An 18,248-nucleotide genomic window follows, 5' to 3' on the forward strand; every position below is an offset into this window, starting at 1 on the left:
TTTGAAGCTCTATTGGTCATGCTGCGATTAGCTTTGTTACTATAAGATGTTGTGATGCTATTCATCACATAGCTCTATGGGTGCTAGTAGTAGTAGCAGGAGGAATCAATGTTGGTTTTTTAATCTGTTTCATAATTCTGTTTTGAGATTGGTGAGAAGAGTAGATCTCTGTTACATATATAAGATATAATTACCTGCTAATACCATAGTCTTTTTTGCTGGTTTGTTTAAGCTAAATAGATATCTTTAAAATCAAATCATGCTTTTGTATCAAATTTTGAAATATTTTCCCGCATATATAGAATTAATTGTATATGTAGTTACTTGACTGGGTATTAATGTATCATGCTTTAACAAGTATAAAAGTTTATTTAATGGTTGGTATTTTCGTATATATTTAAGGAAATTATCATTTGAACTATTGGTTAATATACAGATTAGAAAGTTTGATGTATTTAAATTAGTATAACCGCACCACCCGATTGAATAATTTCATACAACTTGATCTGATGCAATTGTTTTTAGAGAATTACATATATGTTCATGCTTGATACTTGTGAATTGAGAGGATATGAGGGTGGATTGAACAAAAGTGGATATTTGTTGAACAAAAGGGTATTCAGAATAAGGATATGAAGAATCCCTCTCATTCTTCTCTGTTGCTTAAGGCTCATGGCGTGCAATTTGCATCATAACTGACAAGTGTCTGTAGAGGTAGAAGATTCTTTTTGTGTGCTTGAAGCAAGTTGATTGAATGATGAAGCCCAACATGATCATGTCTTGATGTCCATATTCTCTAGAGTCTTGCATATGAAGCGTTAAACTGACTTGAGATCCAATGCAGTGCAAGTATAGAGGTCTAGCCCTATCAAGTGATCAGAAGACTTATGATCACTTGACTGAATAAGCGAAGCAGGAAAGTTATAGACAAGTGTAATCAATTGATCAAAGATACCTTGTATCAACTAATTAAGGGTAAAGATCAACCTATGTATATGATAAGCACATGAATTTTATTTGAATAAAAATCATGAATATCCTAATTTAAAATTAGAAGGAAAATAAAGAGCTAAAAAATTCAATTAATTCCTAATTAAACCTAAACATGTACGAAGCTGTTTTTGTTTTAAATATATTTTCAAGTATTTTTAAAGTGTATAAAACATATGTATTTTTGAAGTAAAATGCATTTAGGATGACAAAACTGTAAGAACAAAAATTGTTCTACAACAGATTCCATGATTTTGATGATAACAAAGGATGAAACCAAAAATGGCACCCTAACGAAAAGTTTCTAAGTGTGCAGGGTTCTAAGGAAAGAAGGAAGAGATCTGATGACGTCATCAGATACAAAATCATATCAGATACAAATTATCAGAAGACCAGAAGTAGAAACACGTTCAAGAAAGTCTAACTCTGAGCAAAACAGCAAAATATCAGAAGCATCTGAACAAGAAGTACGCTCTAGAAGTTCTGACTCTGAACAACGGTATGTCAAACTCCAGAAGCTCTCAGTGCTATCTGAAGAAACCATCAGAACTCAAAAGAGATCAACATCAGAAGATTAGATAGCAAGATTCCAAGATTCCCAGAAACATGAAGACTCTGATCATGGATTTCCTAATAAAGAAAGAGTAACGTTAACTTCAAATAAAGGTTTGGAAATGGATTTCCTAATACAGAAAGAGACGTTAACTCCAAATTCAAATGAAAAAGGAACTATATTTGGAAAGAAGTCATTCGAGGAGAAAAAGTAGTGTTGGCAAGAAGCTATATAAGTTATGGCATTAATTCAAATTATTGGCCATCAATTTCAACGACTACTTCACTCCTATATAAAGGACTGCAATCAACATTGAGGAATAAGATATAGAGAACATACTGAAACATCAACACACATAAAAATGTTTTATTCTCTCAATCTTCACGAAGCTTTTGCTTAGAACGTGAAACACCTTTTGTTCTTACTGTTGTAATATTTGCTTATCTTAGAAGCACTCTAGATTACATAAGTCTTTATCTTTGTTGTATTTCCTCAAGTGACTCTGCGCAGTCTGTATACTTGAGAGGACTAAGAGATCCTTCTCTTAGACGTTGTTTGTAATCAATCTTTCAAGATTAGTGGATTAAGTCCTTGTTGAAGGCAAAATCACCTTGGCCGGGTGGACTGGAGTAGCTTTGTGTTATAAGCGAACCAGTATAAAATTCCTTGTGTGGTTTTTATTTTAAAAAGTGCTTATTTTCCAAAACAATTCAAACCCCCCTTTCTTGTTTTTCTCACCTTCAATTGGTATCAGAGCTCCGGCTCTGTTATTGATTTTCTAATCAAACACTTAACAGTGTAGAGAGATCCAGAACGAGAAAAACTATGGCCCACACAAATGAAAAGGATAGTTACAATGCTAAACCTCCTGTCTTTGATGGAGAGAAATTCGATTACTGGAAAGATAGAATTGAAAGTTTCTTTCTAGGCTATGATGCTGATCTCTGGGACATTGTCACAGATGGATACAAACCTCCTGTCACAGAGGATGGAGCTGAAGTTCCCAGAAGTAAGATGTCAGATGATCAGAAGCGAGTTTTCAAAAATCATCACAAGGCCAGAACCATACTCCTCAATGCTATATCTTACAACGAGTATGAAAAGATCACCAACAGAGAAACAACCAAAGACATACTTGACTCTCTGAGGATGACTCATGAAGGAAACTCTCAGGTCAAAGAGACAAAGGCTCTGGCGCTTATCCAGAAATATGAAGCCTTCAAAATGAAAGATGACGAAGCCATAAAGGTAATGTTCTCTAGATTCCAAACTCTTGTTTCAGGTCTCAAAGTTCTAGACAAAGGGTACACAACTGCAGACCACGTCAAAAAGATAGTCAGAAGCTTGCCAAAGAAGTGGAGACCCATGGTCACTGCTCTGAAGCTGTCTAAGGATCTGAACAATATCAGTCTTGAAGAGCTGGTCAGTTCTCTCAGAAGCCATGAGATAGAACTAGAGGAAGATGAACCTCAGAAGAAGAACAAGTCTGTAGCATTAAAGTCCAGATCTGAAAGACGCAAATCTGACAGAACCAAAGCCTTCCAGGCAGAAACTGAAGATGCTGATGACTCTGAACCAGAAGATTCTGATGATGAAGAAGATTGTCCCTCCTGACCAGAAGAGTTAAACAACTCTGGAAAAAGAGGAACAACAACTTCAGAAGACCAAGACCCAGAGGGGATCGATCAGAATCAACCTCAAAAGGTAAAACTAACAAAGATATTACTTGTTATGAATGTAAAGAAACAGGTCACTACAGGAATGAATGCCCCAAGCTAAAGAAAGACAATTCTAGAAAAGAAAGCTTCAAGAAAAATACCTTCAGGACAAAGAAAGGATTAATGGCTACCTGGGATGATAGTGAATCTGGCTCATCAGAATCTGACTCTGATGAACAGGCAAATGTGGCATTTATGGCTACCACATCCAGAAGCAGCTCAGATGAAGAATCTGAAGAGGTATTTTCTGAACTTTCTCGATCTGATCTAGAATCATACTTGTCAGAAACTCTTAGCTCATATCAGAAATTAAAACAAAAGTTTAAAAATATAAAAGGCTGTCTTGAAGCAAAATTTGAAGAATGTGGCAAACTTGAGATGACAATTCTAAAACGAGAGGATGAAATCAGATCCTTAACATTACAAAGAGATGCAGCGAATAAAAAACGTTTAGACTGGAAGAAGTGTTATCTCAAACTCCACAGACTTCAAATGCAATAATTTATAAATACGAAGAAGCCTTTCAAGAATTTCTGAAAAATGGGATAGGAAGGAGTGTCATGGCATCCATGATTTATGGAGTCAGTCAGAACAATAAAAAGGGAATTGGGTATGATTCTAAGGAAGATAAAATTTCTACTGGTGACCAACTTAAATCTCCGTTTTCATATCACTATACGCACACACAAGAACAAAAATTTGAAAATGCTAGAAAACCCAAAGTTATAAGAAACTCTGGGAAAACTAATCAAAGAGGACCCAAGAGATTCTGGGTACCAAAAGATAAGATTGTTTATGTTGCAGATATCCTATGCAGCAAAGTTCAGACACCAGTCATGGTACCTGGACTCTGGATGCTCGCGACACATGACGGGAAGAAAGTCTATGTTCCAAAGCCTGGAACTTAAAGATGCTGGATTCGTAGGCTTCGGAGGAGATCAGAAAGGAAGGATCAGAGGCTCCGGAACTATTGGTAATGGCACTCTTCCCTCTATATCTGATGTTCTTTACGTAGAAGGATTAATGCATAACTTGTTATCCATAAGTCAATTAAGTGATAACGGTTATGACGTAATCTTTAATCAAAAAACATGTAAAGCCATAAATCAAAACAATGGTTCAGTCCTATTCACAGGCAAGAGGAAAAATAACATTTATAAAATCAATCTTTCTGATTTAAAAGAACAAAATGTTAAATGTCTGATGACTGTTCACGAAGAGCAATGGGTGTGGCATAGACGCTTGGGCCACATTAGCATGAGGAAACTTTCTCAGCTAAATAAACTCGAGTTAGTCAGAGGCCTACCTAAACTAAAGTTTTCTTCAGATGCTCTATGTGAGGCATGTCAGAAAGGAAAATTTTCAAAAACGTCTTTCAAAAAGAAAAATGTTGTTTCTACCTCTAAGCCTCTGGAACTTCTCCACATTGACTTATTTGGTCCTGTGAAAACAGCATCAGTCAATGGAAAGAAGTATGGACTAGTCATTGTTGATGATTACAGCCGCTGGACATGGGTGAAATTCCTAAAGCACAAGAGTGAGTCTCACTCTGTATTCACTAGTTTCTGCTCCAAAGTGCAAAAAGAATTTGACTCTAAAATTATTAGAGTCAGAAGTGATCATGGTGGGGAATTTGAAAACAAAGACTTTGAGGAATTATTTGACTCTAATGGAATATCCCATGATTTCTCCTGTCCTAGAACTCCACAACAAAATGGAGTTGTAGAGAGGAAGAATAGGACACTCCAAGAGATGGCCAGAACCATGATCAATGAAACTAATGTGGCAAAGCACTTTTGGGCAGAAGCTGTAAATACAGCGTGTTACATTCAGAATAGAATCTCTATAAGACCTATTATGGAAAAAACTCCCTATGAACTGTGTAAAGGAAGAAAACCAAACATTTCATATTTTCATCCTTTTGGATGTTCTTGCTTTATCTTAAACTCTAAAGAACATTTGAACAAGTTCGATTCCAAAGCACAGAAAGGTATTATGTTAGGATACTCAGAACGCTCTAAAGGCTACAGAGTATACAACACAGAAACCAAAATTGTGGAAGAATCAATTCATGTCAGATTTGATGATAAGCTTGACCCTGAAAAGTCAAAGCTAGTTGAAAATTTTGCAGATTTAGAAATCACTCTTGTAGGATCTGATAAAGCTCCAGAAGCAACTGTCACTCAGAACTCTGAAGAAATTAAATCCCCAGAAATCCCAAAGAAAGTTAAAAGTCGTATCAACGTATCTGAAGATTTGATTCTGGGAAACAAGAACGAACCTGTCAGAACCAGATCTACCTTCAGGACTTCTGAAGATACTCCTCTGGGACTAGTGTCTCTGATTGAGCCTACGTCCTGTGATGAAGCACTTCAAGATAACAATTGGGTTTCAGCCATGCAAGAAGAATTAGATCAATTCACAAAGAATGATGTCTGGGATCTTGTTCCTAAGCCCAGAGGCACTCACGTTATTGGAACCAGATGGGTATTCAGAAACAAGCTGAATGAGAAAGGAGAAGTCGTCAGAAATAAAGCTCGACTGGTAGCTCAAGGTTATAGTCAACAAGAAGGTATTGACTATAATGAAACCTTTGCTCCAGTCGCAAGGTTAGAATCTATTCGTCTTCTTGTATCTTTTGCTATAAACCACTCTATCAAATTATATCAAATGGATGTCAAGAGTGCATTCCTTAATGGTTATATTTCAGAAGAAGTGTATGTCAACCAACCTCCAGGTTTTGAAAATCCAAATTTTCCAGAACATGTTTTTAAACTTAAAAAATCTTTATATGGACTTAAACAAGCTCCCAGAGCTTGGTATGAACGTTTAAGCAATTTTCTTCTGGAACACAATTTTATCAGAGGGAAAGTTGACTCCACACTCTTCTGTAAGAACCTTAACAATGATCTCATGATATGCCAGATATACGTTGATGATATTATTTTTGGTTCAGTTAACGCCTCTGTTTATCAAGAATTCTCTAAGTTAATGCAGACAGAATTTGAAATGAGCTTAATGCAAGAACTAAAGTTCTTTCTGGGAATTCAAATTAACCAAACTTCAGAAGTTACATACGTTTATCAAAGCAAATACATTAAAGATGTTCTAAATAAATTTGATATGGCTGACTGCAACTCTGCAAAAACTCCCATGCATCCGACATGCATTCTTGAAAAAGAAGAAGTAAGCAAAAAGGTTTGTCAGAAGCTCTATCGAGGTATGATAGGCTCTCTTCTCTATCTGACTGCTACTCGTCCTGATATTCTCTTTAGTGTCTGTCTCTGTGCCAGATTCTAATCAGATCCTAGAGAATCTCATTTAACAGCAGTTAAGAGAATTCTCAAGTATCTGAAAGGAACTCCTAACCTGGGCCTGATGTATGAGAAAACATCAGAGTATAGACTTTCGGGTTACTGTGATGCAGATTATGCAGGAGATAGACTAGAACGAAAAAGCACATCTGGAAATTGCCAGCTTCTGGGAAACAATCTGATATCCTGGGCCAGCAAGAGACAATCAACTATTGCTCTATCTACTGCAGAAGCAGAATATATCTCAGCATCACTGTGCACAACTCAGATGCTCTGGATGAAGAATCAGTTAGAAGATCTGCAAATCTTCGAGAGTAACATTCCTATCTTCTGTGATAATACTGCTGCCATTTGTCTAAGTAAGAATCCCATTCTACACTCCAGAGCTAAGCACATTGAAATAAAACATCATTTTATCAGAGACTATGTTCAGAAAGGAATAGTAACATTGAAGTTCATTGATACAGATCATCAATGGGCAGATATATTTACTAAGCCTTTAGCTGAAGATAGATTTCTTTTTATCTTAGAAAATCTGAACATTCAAAATTGCCCTGAATAAATTGTGCCTCTGAAGATGTAAAATGAGACTCTGACATAAACAAACAAGTTTCTGTCTCTGACTCTGATACTTCTACCAAGTTAAGAAGATATCTGAGTTAGAAATCTCCAGGAACCAATCCTTTGGTATTCCTGAAAATCAGATACATCAAAACACGTGGAGCACTTAGCGTCTAACCTTGGAACTTCTAGACAGCTGTCCAGAAGAAATTCAAAGGCCAGACGATTGAGATCTCCTCGAGCAGTGTGCATACTGTTGGGATTAGACATTCATTAATGAGCCTTAATCATTTTTCCCCCAAGCGTGCTAACTTGAGTTCTGTGCTAACGCTGAATTGTGTGTCGTTTTGCATGTGTTTTCGTTTAGGGTATTTAAACACTCCTCTCACATTTCACACACTTATCACTCTCACTCATTCTCAAACCCTCTCTGAAGCATTTCTACAAACACTTCATCTTCATCTTCTTCTTCAACTATGGATGCTCAACAACAACAAGTTTTCAACTTTTCTCAACAAATGGAATCCAACACCACTGCCCAAAGTTCAAGCATTTCCACTCCAACAGTTACAGGCGTTTCCATTACTCCAGTGTACAAGGTGTAACACCCTTCTAAAATACCCCAATAATTAATTAAAACAACAAATATAAATCAGAGTAGATATGCAATTTAAGGGTGTCACACTTGACACTTCACACCATTCATCAAATAGCTTGTCATGCTCATTTATTAATCAAAATAAAACATTGCATAATTCGCAGCGGATAGAGATCTAATCAATCATACAAACCATGTAATCACATTACATGTAAAACTGTTCAACAACCACAATTGAAAACAAAGTAAACATCCCATCCCGATGTTACATCTACCAGAGCATGACCCACTAAGGAACTACACTAGACTCCACGCACTAGCTTCTACTCAATCACTGCTCGTTACCTGAAACATAGTTGTAAGGGTGAGTTCCTCAATCGATATAATAAGCATTATAAAATATCATGTAATGCTAAGTAATTTAACACATTCATCACCCTAATCAGATCACACATTCAGCAACGGCAACATCAACTCAAAATCATACTCAACACAAACACAAAACACACGTGTAATATTGGAATACATCCATTCATATTATACGTCATACATACATTATGCAATGAGACTCCATGCATGCGGTACCGACTATTCGTGAACATATAGTTCAACCTCACCGATCAAATCCAGATACGGCTACCAAGCTCACTAGTCCCACTCATTTGAGACATAGTGACTCACATCACTAATTCCTCACCATGGGAATTAGCTACCACCCCAAGGGCTATGCTATGCACGCTAAATCACCTAGCATGCAAACATCAACAACAATCCACAATAACTCACTCACTAATTCCTCACCATGGGAATTAGCTACCACCATAAAGGCCATATTATGCACACTAAATCACCTAGCATGCAACCATCAACAATCCACAATGGACATATGCTCACACTCTAAGCCATAAACAGTCCATTCACAATAGCATACATAATAGATATATTCACAACATTATGCACACCATCATACATCATCAATACAATTATCCCAGAATCATATTATGTCATGCCACATAATCAATCACAGTATTAGCACACTCTACTAATACCTACACTGCTCAAAACAACGGGAAATTGATCCCTCCTATATCATACACCAATATAGGCCAATCATCAATTGTTCACAATATTTAAAATATCAGATTTCCACTTTTCCAACAGTGTTAACCGGTTAACGCCCTGGGTTAACCGGTTAACGCAAACAGAACACGCTTCCTGGCACATTTTAACAGTGTTAACCGGTTAACACCCTGGGTTAACCGGTTAACGCAAGACAGACAACAATATTTCACCATTCATAACAGTGTTAACCGGTTAACACCCTGGGTTAACCGGTTAACGCAAGACAGAAAGCTGTTCCTGCGCTAACACGAAGCAGAATGCAGAATTCTCCGCATTTTCCGCCGTTGGAGGACTTCCGGACCTCCGATTCCAATTCCGTAAAAAGCTACACATTCGGAAAATCACAACTCACCCAAATATAGATTCAATTACAGCCTTAACATAACTTATTCATCACAATTTTTCAGCACTCATCATCCCAATTAGGGTCAAATCAATGGCTTATTACTACCCATTACATGTTAACCCATAATACCCATTAAACGACGATAAACCCCCCTTACCTGAGTTAATCCGGCAAATCCTTTCTTGACCTTCAACAATCATGAATTCTCCGCCTGAGCCCTAGCCTCTTCTTCTCCCTTTCTCAGTTTCTTCTCTTTCTCTCAATGTTACGTGTTCTCTGCTTTCACGTGAAAACCCTTTTTACCAAATGGGACTCTATATATACATATTCCAACTTTATTATTCCAATTTATATTATTCCAATAATAATAATAATTCCAATAATAATAATCCAATAATATTCCAATTATTTAATTAAATTAATAAATATATTATTAACTTAAATTAAATAATTATCTTACTTTATCGGGGTGTTACAACTCTCCCCCACTAAAAGAGTTTTCGTCCTCGAAAACATACCTCAAGCGAATAACTCTGGATAAGACTCCTTCATCTGACTCTCAAGTTCCCAAGTCACATTGCCACCTGCTGGTCCTCCCCAAGCTACCTTTACCAAGGCAATCTCTTTACCCCGCAACTGCTTCAACTCTCGATCCTCGATCCTCATAGGTGATGTTTCAACAGTCAGGTTATCTCTCACCTGCACATCATCTACTTGGACCACATGCGACGGATCAGGAATGTACCTCCTCAACTGAGACACATGAAAAACCTCATGCAAATTCGCAAGTGACGGCGGTAAAGCGATACGATAGGCTACTTCCCCTATCCTCTCCAAAATCTGATAAGGACCAATAAATCGAGGTGTCAACTTCTTCGACTTCAAAGCTCGACCAACCCCAGTTATCGGAGTAACACGAAGAAACACATGATCTCCCTCTTGAAACTCAAGTGACTTCCTCCTCTTGTCATGATAACTCTTCTGACAACTCTGAGCAATCCTCATCTTCTCCTGAATCATCTTAATCTTTTCCGTAGTTTGTTGAACAATCTCCGGTCCAACCACAGCACTCTCACCGGACTCATACCAACATAAAGGTGTCCGACATCTCCTACCATACAAAGCTTCAAACGGTGCCATACCAATGCTCGAATGAAAACTATTGTTGTAGGTAAACTCAATCAAAGGTAGATAACAATCCCAAGCACCTCCCTTTTCCAAAACACAAGCCCTCAAAAGATCCTCCAGTGACTGAATCGTCCTCTCAGTCTGACCATCAGTTTGCGGATGATATGCAGAACTCAATCTCAGCTTAGTTCCCAAAGCCCTCTGCAAACCTTCCCAGAACTTCGATGTAAATCTAGGATCTCTGTCCGAAACAATACTCGACGGAATACCATGCAAACTTACAATTTTCTCAATATACAACTCAGCTAATCTCTCTAACGGATAATCCATTCTGATCGGAATGAAATGAGCCGATTTTGTCAATCTGTCAACAATCACCCAAATAGCTTCAAAATTCTTAATTGTCCTCGGTAAACCAGAAACAAAATCCATACTGATACTATCCCACTTCCACTCTGGAATAGCCAACGGTTGCATTAGCCCAGACGGCTTCTGATGCTCAATCTTTGACTTCTGACAAGTCAAACAAGAATAAACAAAACTCGCAATTTCTCTTTTCATTCCCGGCCACCAAAATAACTTTTTCAAATCATGATACATCTTCGTAGCCCCAGGATGAATACTCAGGCCACTACGATGTCCTTCCTCAAGAATACTCTTCTTAAGTTCGGTAACATCCGGAATACATACCCGATTACCAAATTTCAAAACACCATTCTCATCAACTCTGAATTCACCACCTTGACCTTGATTCACTAGAGTCAACTTATCAACCAAAAGCACATCAGATTTCTGACCCTCTCTAATCTCATCCAGAATACCACTCGTTAACTTCAACATTCCCAATTTAACGCTATTGTGAGTACTCTCACACACCAAACTCAAGTCTCTAAACTGCTCAATCAAATCCAATTCCTTAACCATTAACATAGACATATGCAATGATTTCCGACTCAATGCATCAGCCACTACGTTTGCTTTACCCGGATGGTAATTCAAACCAAAGTCATAATCCTTCAGAAACTCTAACCATCTCCTCTGTCTCATATTCAGCTCTTTCTGATCAAACAAATACTTTAAACTTTTATGGTCACTGAAAACCTCAAATCTTGACCCGTACAAGTAATGCCTCCATAACTTCAGAACAAATACCACAGCTGCCAACTCTAAATCGTGTGTCGGATAGTTCCTCTCATGAACCTTCAGTTGTCTCGAAGCATAAGCTACAACCTGCTTATTCTGCATCAAAACACCACCCAAACCCAACAATGAAGCATCACAGTAAACCTCAAATGGTTCCGATGGACTTGGTAATATCAGAATAGGAGCGGTAGTTAACCTTCTCTTTAACTCTTGGAAACCTTCTTCACATTTTGAGTCCCAAACAAACGCTTGCCCCTTTCTAGTCAACATCGTCAACGGTAACGCCAACTTAGAAAATCCCTCAATGAATTTCCTATAATAACCTGCAAGTCCAAGAAAACTCCTTATCTCAAAAACTGACTTCGGAGCTTCCCACTTAGATACCGCTTCTATCTTAGAAGGATCAACAGCAACACCACCTCTTGAAATCACATGACCAAGAAAACTAACCTCTTCTAACCAAAATTCACACTTAGACAGTTTAGCAAATAACTTCTTTTCTCGTAAAACTCCTAAAACCACTCTCAAATGTTCAGCATGCTCTTCTTCAGATTTCGAATACACCAAAATATCGTCAATAAACACCACAACAAACTTGTCTAGGTACGGATGGAAAATCCTATTCATATACTCCATAAATACTCCAGGCGCATTAGTCACACCAAAAGGCATTACAGAATACTCATAATGTCCATACCTTGTTCTGAAAGCAGTCTTCTGAATATCCTCAGTTTTCACACGTATCTGATGATAACCCGATCTCAAATCTATTTTGCTGAACACACTCGCACCAACCAACTGATCCATCAAATCATCAATCCTCGGCAAAGGATACCGATTCTTGATCGTCACTTTATTCAGTTGCTTGTAGTCCACACACAACCTCATAGTACCTTCTTTCTTCTTAACCAATAACACTGGTGCACCCCACGGTGACACACTCGGACGAATAAATTTCTTATCCAACAGATCTTCCAGCTGACTCTTCAATTCAGTTAACTCAACAGCAGACATATGGTACGGAGCCATCGATATCGGCCTAGTACCAGGTACCAAATCAATCGAGAACTCAACTTCACGCTCTGGCGGTAATTCATTCACTTCTTCAGGAAACACATCAGGAAAATCACACACCACGGCTAGATCGCAAATCACCAGTTTATCTTTAGCCTCCAAAGTCGCTAACAGCATAAACAATTCTGCCCCATCTGCTACTGCCTCATTCACCTGCCTTGCTGATAGAAACAAACTCTTTCCTTCCTCAATCTCAGGAAAGATCACAGTCTTATCAAAACAGTTGATATAAACTCGGTTAAACACCAACCAATTCATACCCAAGATAACATCAATCTGCACTAGTGGAAGACACACAAGGTCCATCCCAAAGTCTCTACCAAAAATACTCAAAGGGCAATTTAAACAAACTGAAGTAGTAGTCACTGAACCCTTCGCAGGAGTATCAATCACCATACCCCCATGCATCTCAGATATCTCTAATTTAAGTTTCACAGCACAATCCAACGATATAAAGGAATGAGTCGCACCCGTGTCAATAATAGCTACAAGAGGAAAGCCATTAATATAACACGTACCTCGGATCAGCCGATCATCTGCAGAAGTCTCAAAACCCGATAAAGCAAAGACCTTGCCTCCCGACTGGTTCTCTTTCTTCGGCTTAGGACACTGCGGACTGATATGACCCACCTCTCCACAGTTGAAACAAGTCATAGTCTTCAACCGGCACTCTGCGGCCAAGTGACCACCCTTGCCACACTTGAAACACTTCTTCTCAGTACTGGTACACTCATGGAAACGATGTCCAGCCTGACCACATCTGTAACACTTAGCAGGGGCACTGGAGTCTCCCCCACTAGGTCTCTTCATCCCACTCTGTCTCTGGAAACCTTTGCCAGCTGCATACGGTTTCCCACGATCATTCTGATTCTTGCCTTTCCTATCAACCCTCTGCTGATAGCTCTCCGCTCTGGCCTTGGTATCCTGTTCAAAAATCCTGCAACAGTCAACCAAATCAGAAAACACTCTAATCCGCTGATACCCAATAGCCTGCTTGATCTCGGGACGTAACCCGTTCTCAAACTTCACACATTTTGAAAATTCCCCAGTAGCCTCATCATAGGGAGTGTAATACTTCGACAGCTCTGTGAACTTAGCAGCATACTCAGTAACAGACCGGTTGCCCTGCTTCAATTCTAAGAACTCTATCTCTTTCTTTCCTCTGACATCCTCTGGAAAGTACTTCCTCAGGAATCTCTCTCTGAACACCGCCCAAGTGATCTCAGCACTCCCAGTCGCTTCCAACTCAGCGCGGGCAGCAACCCACCAATCATCTGCTTCCTCTGATAGCATATGCGTACCGAACCTGACCTTCTGGTTATCGGCACACTCAGTCACTCGGAAGATCCTCTCGATCTCCTTCAACCACTTCTGAGCACCATCTGGATCGTATGCTCCCTTGAACATTGGAGGATTGTTCTTCTGGAACTCACTCAGTTGACGAGCAGCTCCCATTCCCACAACATTCGGATTTCCTCCAAGTACTCCAGCTAGCATACCCAGAGCCTCAGCAATCGCAGCATCATCTCTACCTCTTCCAGCCATCTCTATTCTGAAAACCCAACAAGCTAAAACAATAAGTACTGATAGGGTTACACAACACCTATCACGTACAGGGAAACAGAATAATTACGACTCGACTCGACCGACTATGCTCTGATACCACTAATGTAACACCCTTCTAAAATACCCCAATAATTAATTAAAACAACAAATATAAATCAGAGTAGATATGCAATTTAAGGGTGTCACACTTGACACTTCACACCATTCATCAAATAGCTTGTCATGCTCATTTATTAATCAAAATAAAACATTGCATAATTCGCAGCGGATAGAGATCTAATCAATCATGCAAACCATGTAATCACATTACATGTAAAACTGTTCAACAACCACAATTGAAAACAAAGTAAACATTCCATCCCGATGTTACATCTACCAGAGCATGACCCACTAAGGAACTACACTAGACTCCACGCACTAGCTTCTACTCAATCACTGCTCGTTACCTGAAACATAGTTGTAAGGGTGAGTTCCTCAATCGATATAATAAGCATTATAAAATATCATGTAATGCTAAGTAATTTAACACATTCATCACCCTAATCAGATCACACATTCAGCAACGGCAACATCAACTCAAAATCATACTCAACACAAACACAAAACACACGTGTAATATTGGAATACATCCATTCATATTATACGTCATACATACATTATGCAATGAGACTCCATGCATGCGGTACCGACTATTCGTGAACATATAGTTCAACCTCACCGATCAAATCCAGATACGGCTACCAAGCTCACTAGTCCCACTCATTTGAGACCTAGTGACTCACATCACTAATTCCTCACCATGGGAATTAGCTACCACCCCAAGGGCTATGCTATGCACGCTAAATCACCTAGCATGCAAACATCAACAACAATCCACAATAACTCACTCACTAATTCCTCACCATGGGAATTAGCTACCACCATAAAGGCCATATTATGCACACTAAATCACCTAGCATGCAACCATCAACAATCCACAATGGACATATGCTCACACTCTAAGCCATAAACAGTCCATTCACAGTAGCATACATAATAGATATATTCACAACATTATGCACACCATCATACATCATCAATACAATTATCCCAGAATCATATTATGTCATGCCACATAATCAATCACAGTATTAGCACACTCTACTAATACCTACACTGCTCAAAACAACGGGAAATTGATCCCTCCTATATCATACACCAATATAGGCCAATCATCAATTGTTCACAATATTTAAAATATCAGATTTCCACTTTTCCAACAGTGTTAACCGGTTAACGCCCTGGATTAACCGGTTAACGCAAACAGAACACGCTTCCTGGCACATTTTAACAGTGTTAACCGGTTAACACCCTGGGTTAACCGGTTAACGCAAGACAGACAGCAATATTTCACCATTCATAATAGTGTTAACCGGTTAACACCCTGGGTTAACCGGTTAACGCAAGACAGAAAGCTGTTCCTGCGCTAACACGAAGCAGAATGCAGAATTCTCCGCATTTTCCGCCGTTGGAGGACTTCCGGACCTCCGATTCCAATTCCGTAAAAAGCTACACGTTCGGAAAATCACAACTCACCCAAATATAGATTCAATTACAGCCTTAACATAACTTATTCATCACAATTTTTCAGCACTCATCATCCCAATTAGGGTCAAATCAATGGCTTATTACTACCCATTACATGTTAACCCATAATACCCATTAAACGACGATAAAACCCCCTTACCTGAGTTAATCCGGCAAATCCTTTCTTGACCTTCAACAATCGTGAATTCTCCGCCTGAGCCCTAGCCTCTTCTTCTCCCTTTCTCAGTTTCTTCTCTTTCTCTCAATGTTACGTGTTCTCTGCTTTCACGTGAAAACCCTTTTTACCAAATGGGACTCTATATATATATATTCCAACTTTATTATTCCAATTTATATTATTCCAATAATAATAATAATTCCAATAATAATAATCCAATAATATTCCAATTATTTAATTAAATTAATAAATATATTATTAACTTAAATTAAATAATTATCTTATTTTATCGGGGTGTTACACAAGGAACCCCATATTCTTGATCGTGAACCTCATATCAACCTAGCAACCCCCTTTGAGGGACTGGAAGTGTTATATGAAACACTGGTGGACTTCGACAACATGAGGAGAAATGGAGTAGATCTTACTGAAGAACTCCGTCAACAAGGGTGGGAAAACTACTTCCAAAGGCTTTATGGCCCTGTTTACCCAAATCTCATCAAAGAATTCTAGAGATTTGCTGACGCTGATGACCATTTCATCGTCTCCTACGTATTGGGGGTAAAGATAGTGATTACTGAAAAGTCAATTGCTTCTTTACTGAACATGGAGAAAGATGGAGGAAGAAGGATCTACAACATCAACCCTAGGTCAAGGCGCATTGCTCAGGAAATAAATCCAACCATTTTCAAACTCAACACTGAAGGCAATCCTTCAAAGAACAAAGAACTTCATCAGAACCTCAGAGTATGGCTCAAGATCATTCTGGGAACCATTCATCATCGCCCATCATCAAACTCCTCTGACTACATCAATACAAATCAGAAGTGCATTCTGTATTGCATTCACAAGGGTTTGAAGCTCTGCCTTCCTGCACTACTCTTCAGATATCTCAGAGACTCTGTAAGGGAGACAAGAAACAACATGAAACCCAGAACCTACATCCCCCTGGGAAGACTGTTGTCTGATGTTCTGATCGAGAATGGGCTGGTAGATCATCTGGAGAAGAACAAACTGATGGAAGATCTGGCGATAGATACTGGAAAGCCTCTGAACGCCAGAAATCTCAAGAGCATGGGAATCTTGAAGAAGATTCAAGTCAGACCCACGCTGGACACCTCCTGGGACGCCTTGAAAGATCAGAGGAAGCTGCCCCATGGTCTTGCAAGGTTCTTCAAGAATGAACCCAGAGACGCTATCCTCTTCTATATGCAGCGTCTGAAGGATGAAGGAGTCGACATCTCTGACTTCAGACTGGACGATTGTCTAGATTCAGAAGAAGACTTTGTCAGGTTCAAAAGAGGTCCCTCTGAAAAGAAGTCTTCAAAGGCCAAGAAAGCAAGGCTAGGAGAGACTTCTGGAACCAGATCTCCAGCACCTCTGCAAGTAACTACTGGTAAGTCTGCTCCCTCTATTCCCTCTGAACATCTTATGGCTTCTTCTAATCCTCTCCCAACACCACCTATATACACATCCTCTGAAACCCCACCTTCTACAACCAGAACCTCACAACCTCTACCCAATTTTAATCTTGCTCACACTACCACTTCCTCTTCATCATCTTCAGCCCCAGAATCACCTCCATACCTTACCCTCTCCTCTGACCCTAACTCTCCAACCCTAGCCCAAATTTAGGCTCAAAACCTCGCTTCACAACAACCAACACAACCTGAAGTAACTTCACCACCACAACAAACAACAAACACACCCTCTGACCTCCACACCTCTGATATCACCCTGCCAAACACCTCCGCTGAACCTGAACCTGAACCTCTAACACTAAACCTCAGCCCTCCAACCTCTCCACCTCATACCTCTAAACCTGACCTTTCTATACCTACCCTTGAGGAAGCCATCATGCTGTTCGCAGGGGCTTCAGTTCAGAAGGTCAAGTCTCTGACCAGTAACTCTGGCATCAGTGATGATCCCGATTCTGTAAGGACACACTGGAACAGAGTCATTGGCTGGATGACCTCTGAGGCTTTTAAACTGAAGCACATCTCTGAACAAGTCAGAAACGACTTTATCAGAGATGCTGAGGCAAGACTACATGAGAGACTTGCAAGAGAAGCTGAAGAAGAAGCCAGAAGGCTGGAGGAAGAAATAGCAAGGGAAGCTGAAATCCTAAGGGAAAAGGAAGCTGAAGCTAAAGCTCTGGCCGATGCTGCTGCTGCTGCCGAAGCTGAAGCACAGGCTGCTGCTGAAGCTGAAGCAAAGGCCGCTGCTGAAGCACAACAGGCTCTGACTCAGGGGGAGTCCTCATCTGTTGTTCCTATGGTTCTCCAGACGCTGGAAGAACTGAAGAAAGATCAGAAGGAACTCCGTGCCAGAATGGATAAACAAGACACTGTCAACGACAACATTCAGAACATGCTAGCTCAATTGCTTCAG

General features: G+C 39.4%; 1 protein-coding gene across 1 annotated transcript in view; it reads left to right on the forward strand.

Annotated features, from left to right (window-relative positions):
• The window catches only part of LOC127105116 (ribosomal protein S19, mitochondrial), a 65,512-nt gene that overhangs the window by 320 nt on the left and 46,944 nt on the right, over positions 1–18,248 (forward strand). The gene's annotated exons all lie outside the window — the stretch shown is intronic.

Source organism: Lathyrus oleraceus, chromosome 7 (genome assembly GCF_024323335.1).
Source record: "Lathyrus oleraceus cultivar Zhongwan6 chromosome 7, CAAS_Psat_ZW6_1.0, whole genome shotgun sequence".
Taxonomy (NCBI): Eukaryota; Viridiplantae; Streptophyta; class Magnoliopsida; order Fabales; family Fabaceae; genus Lathyrus; species Lathyrus oleraceus.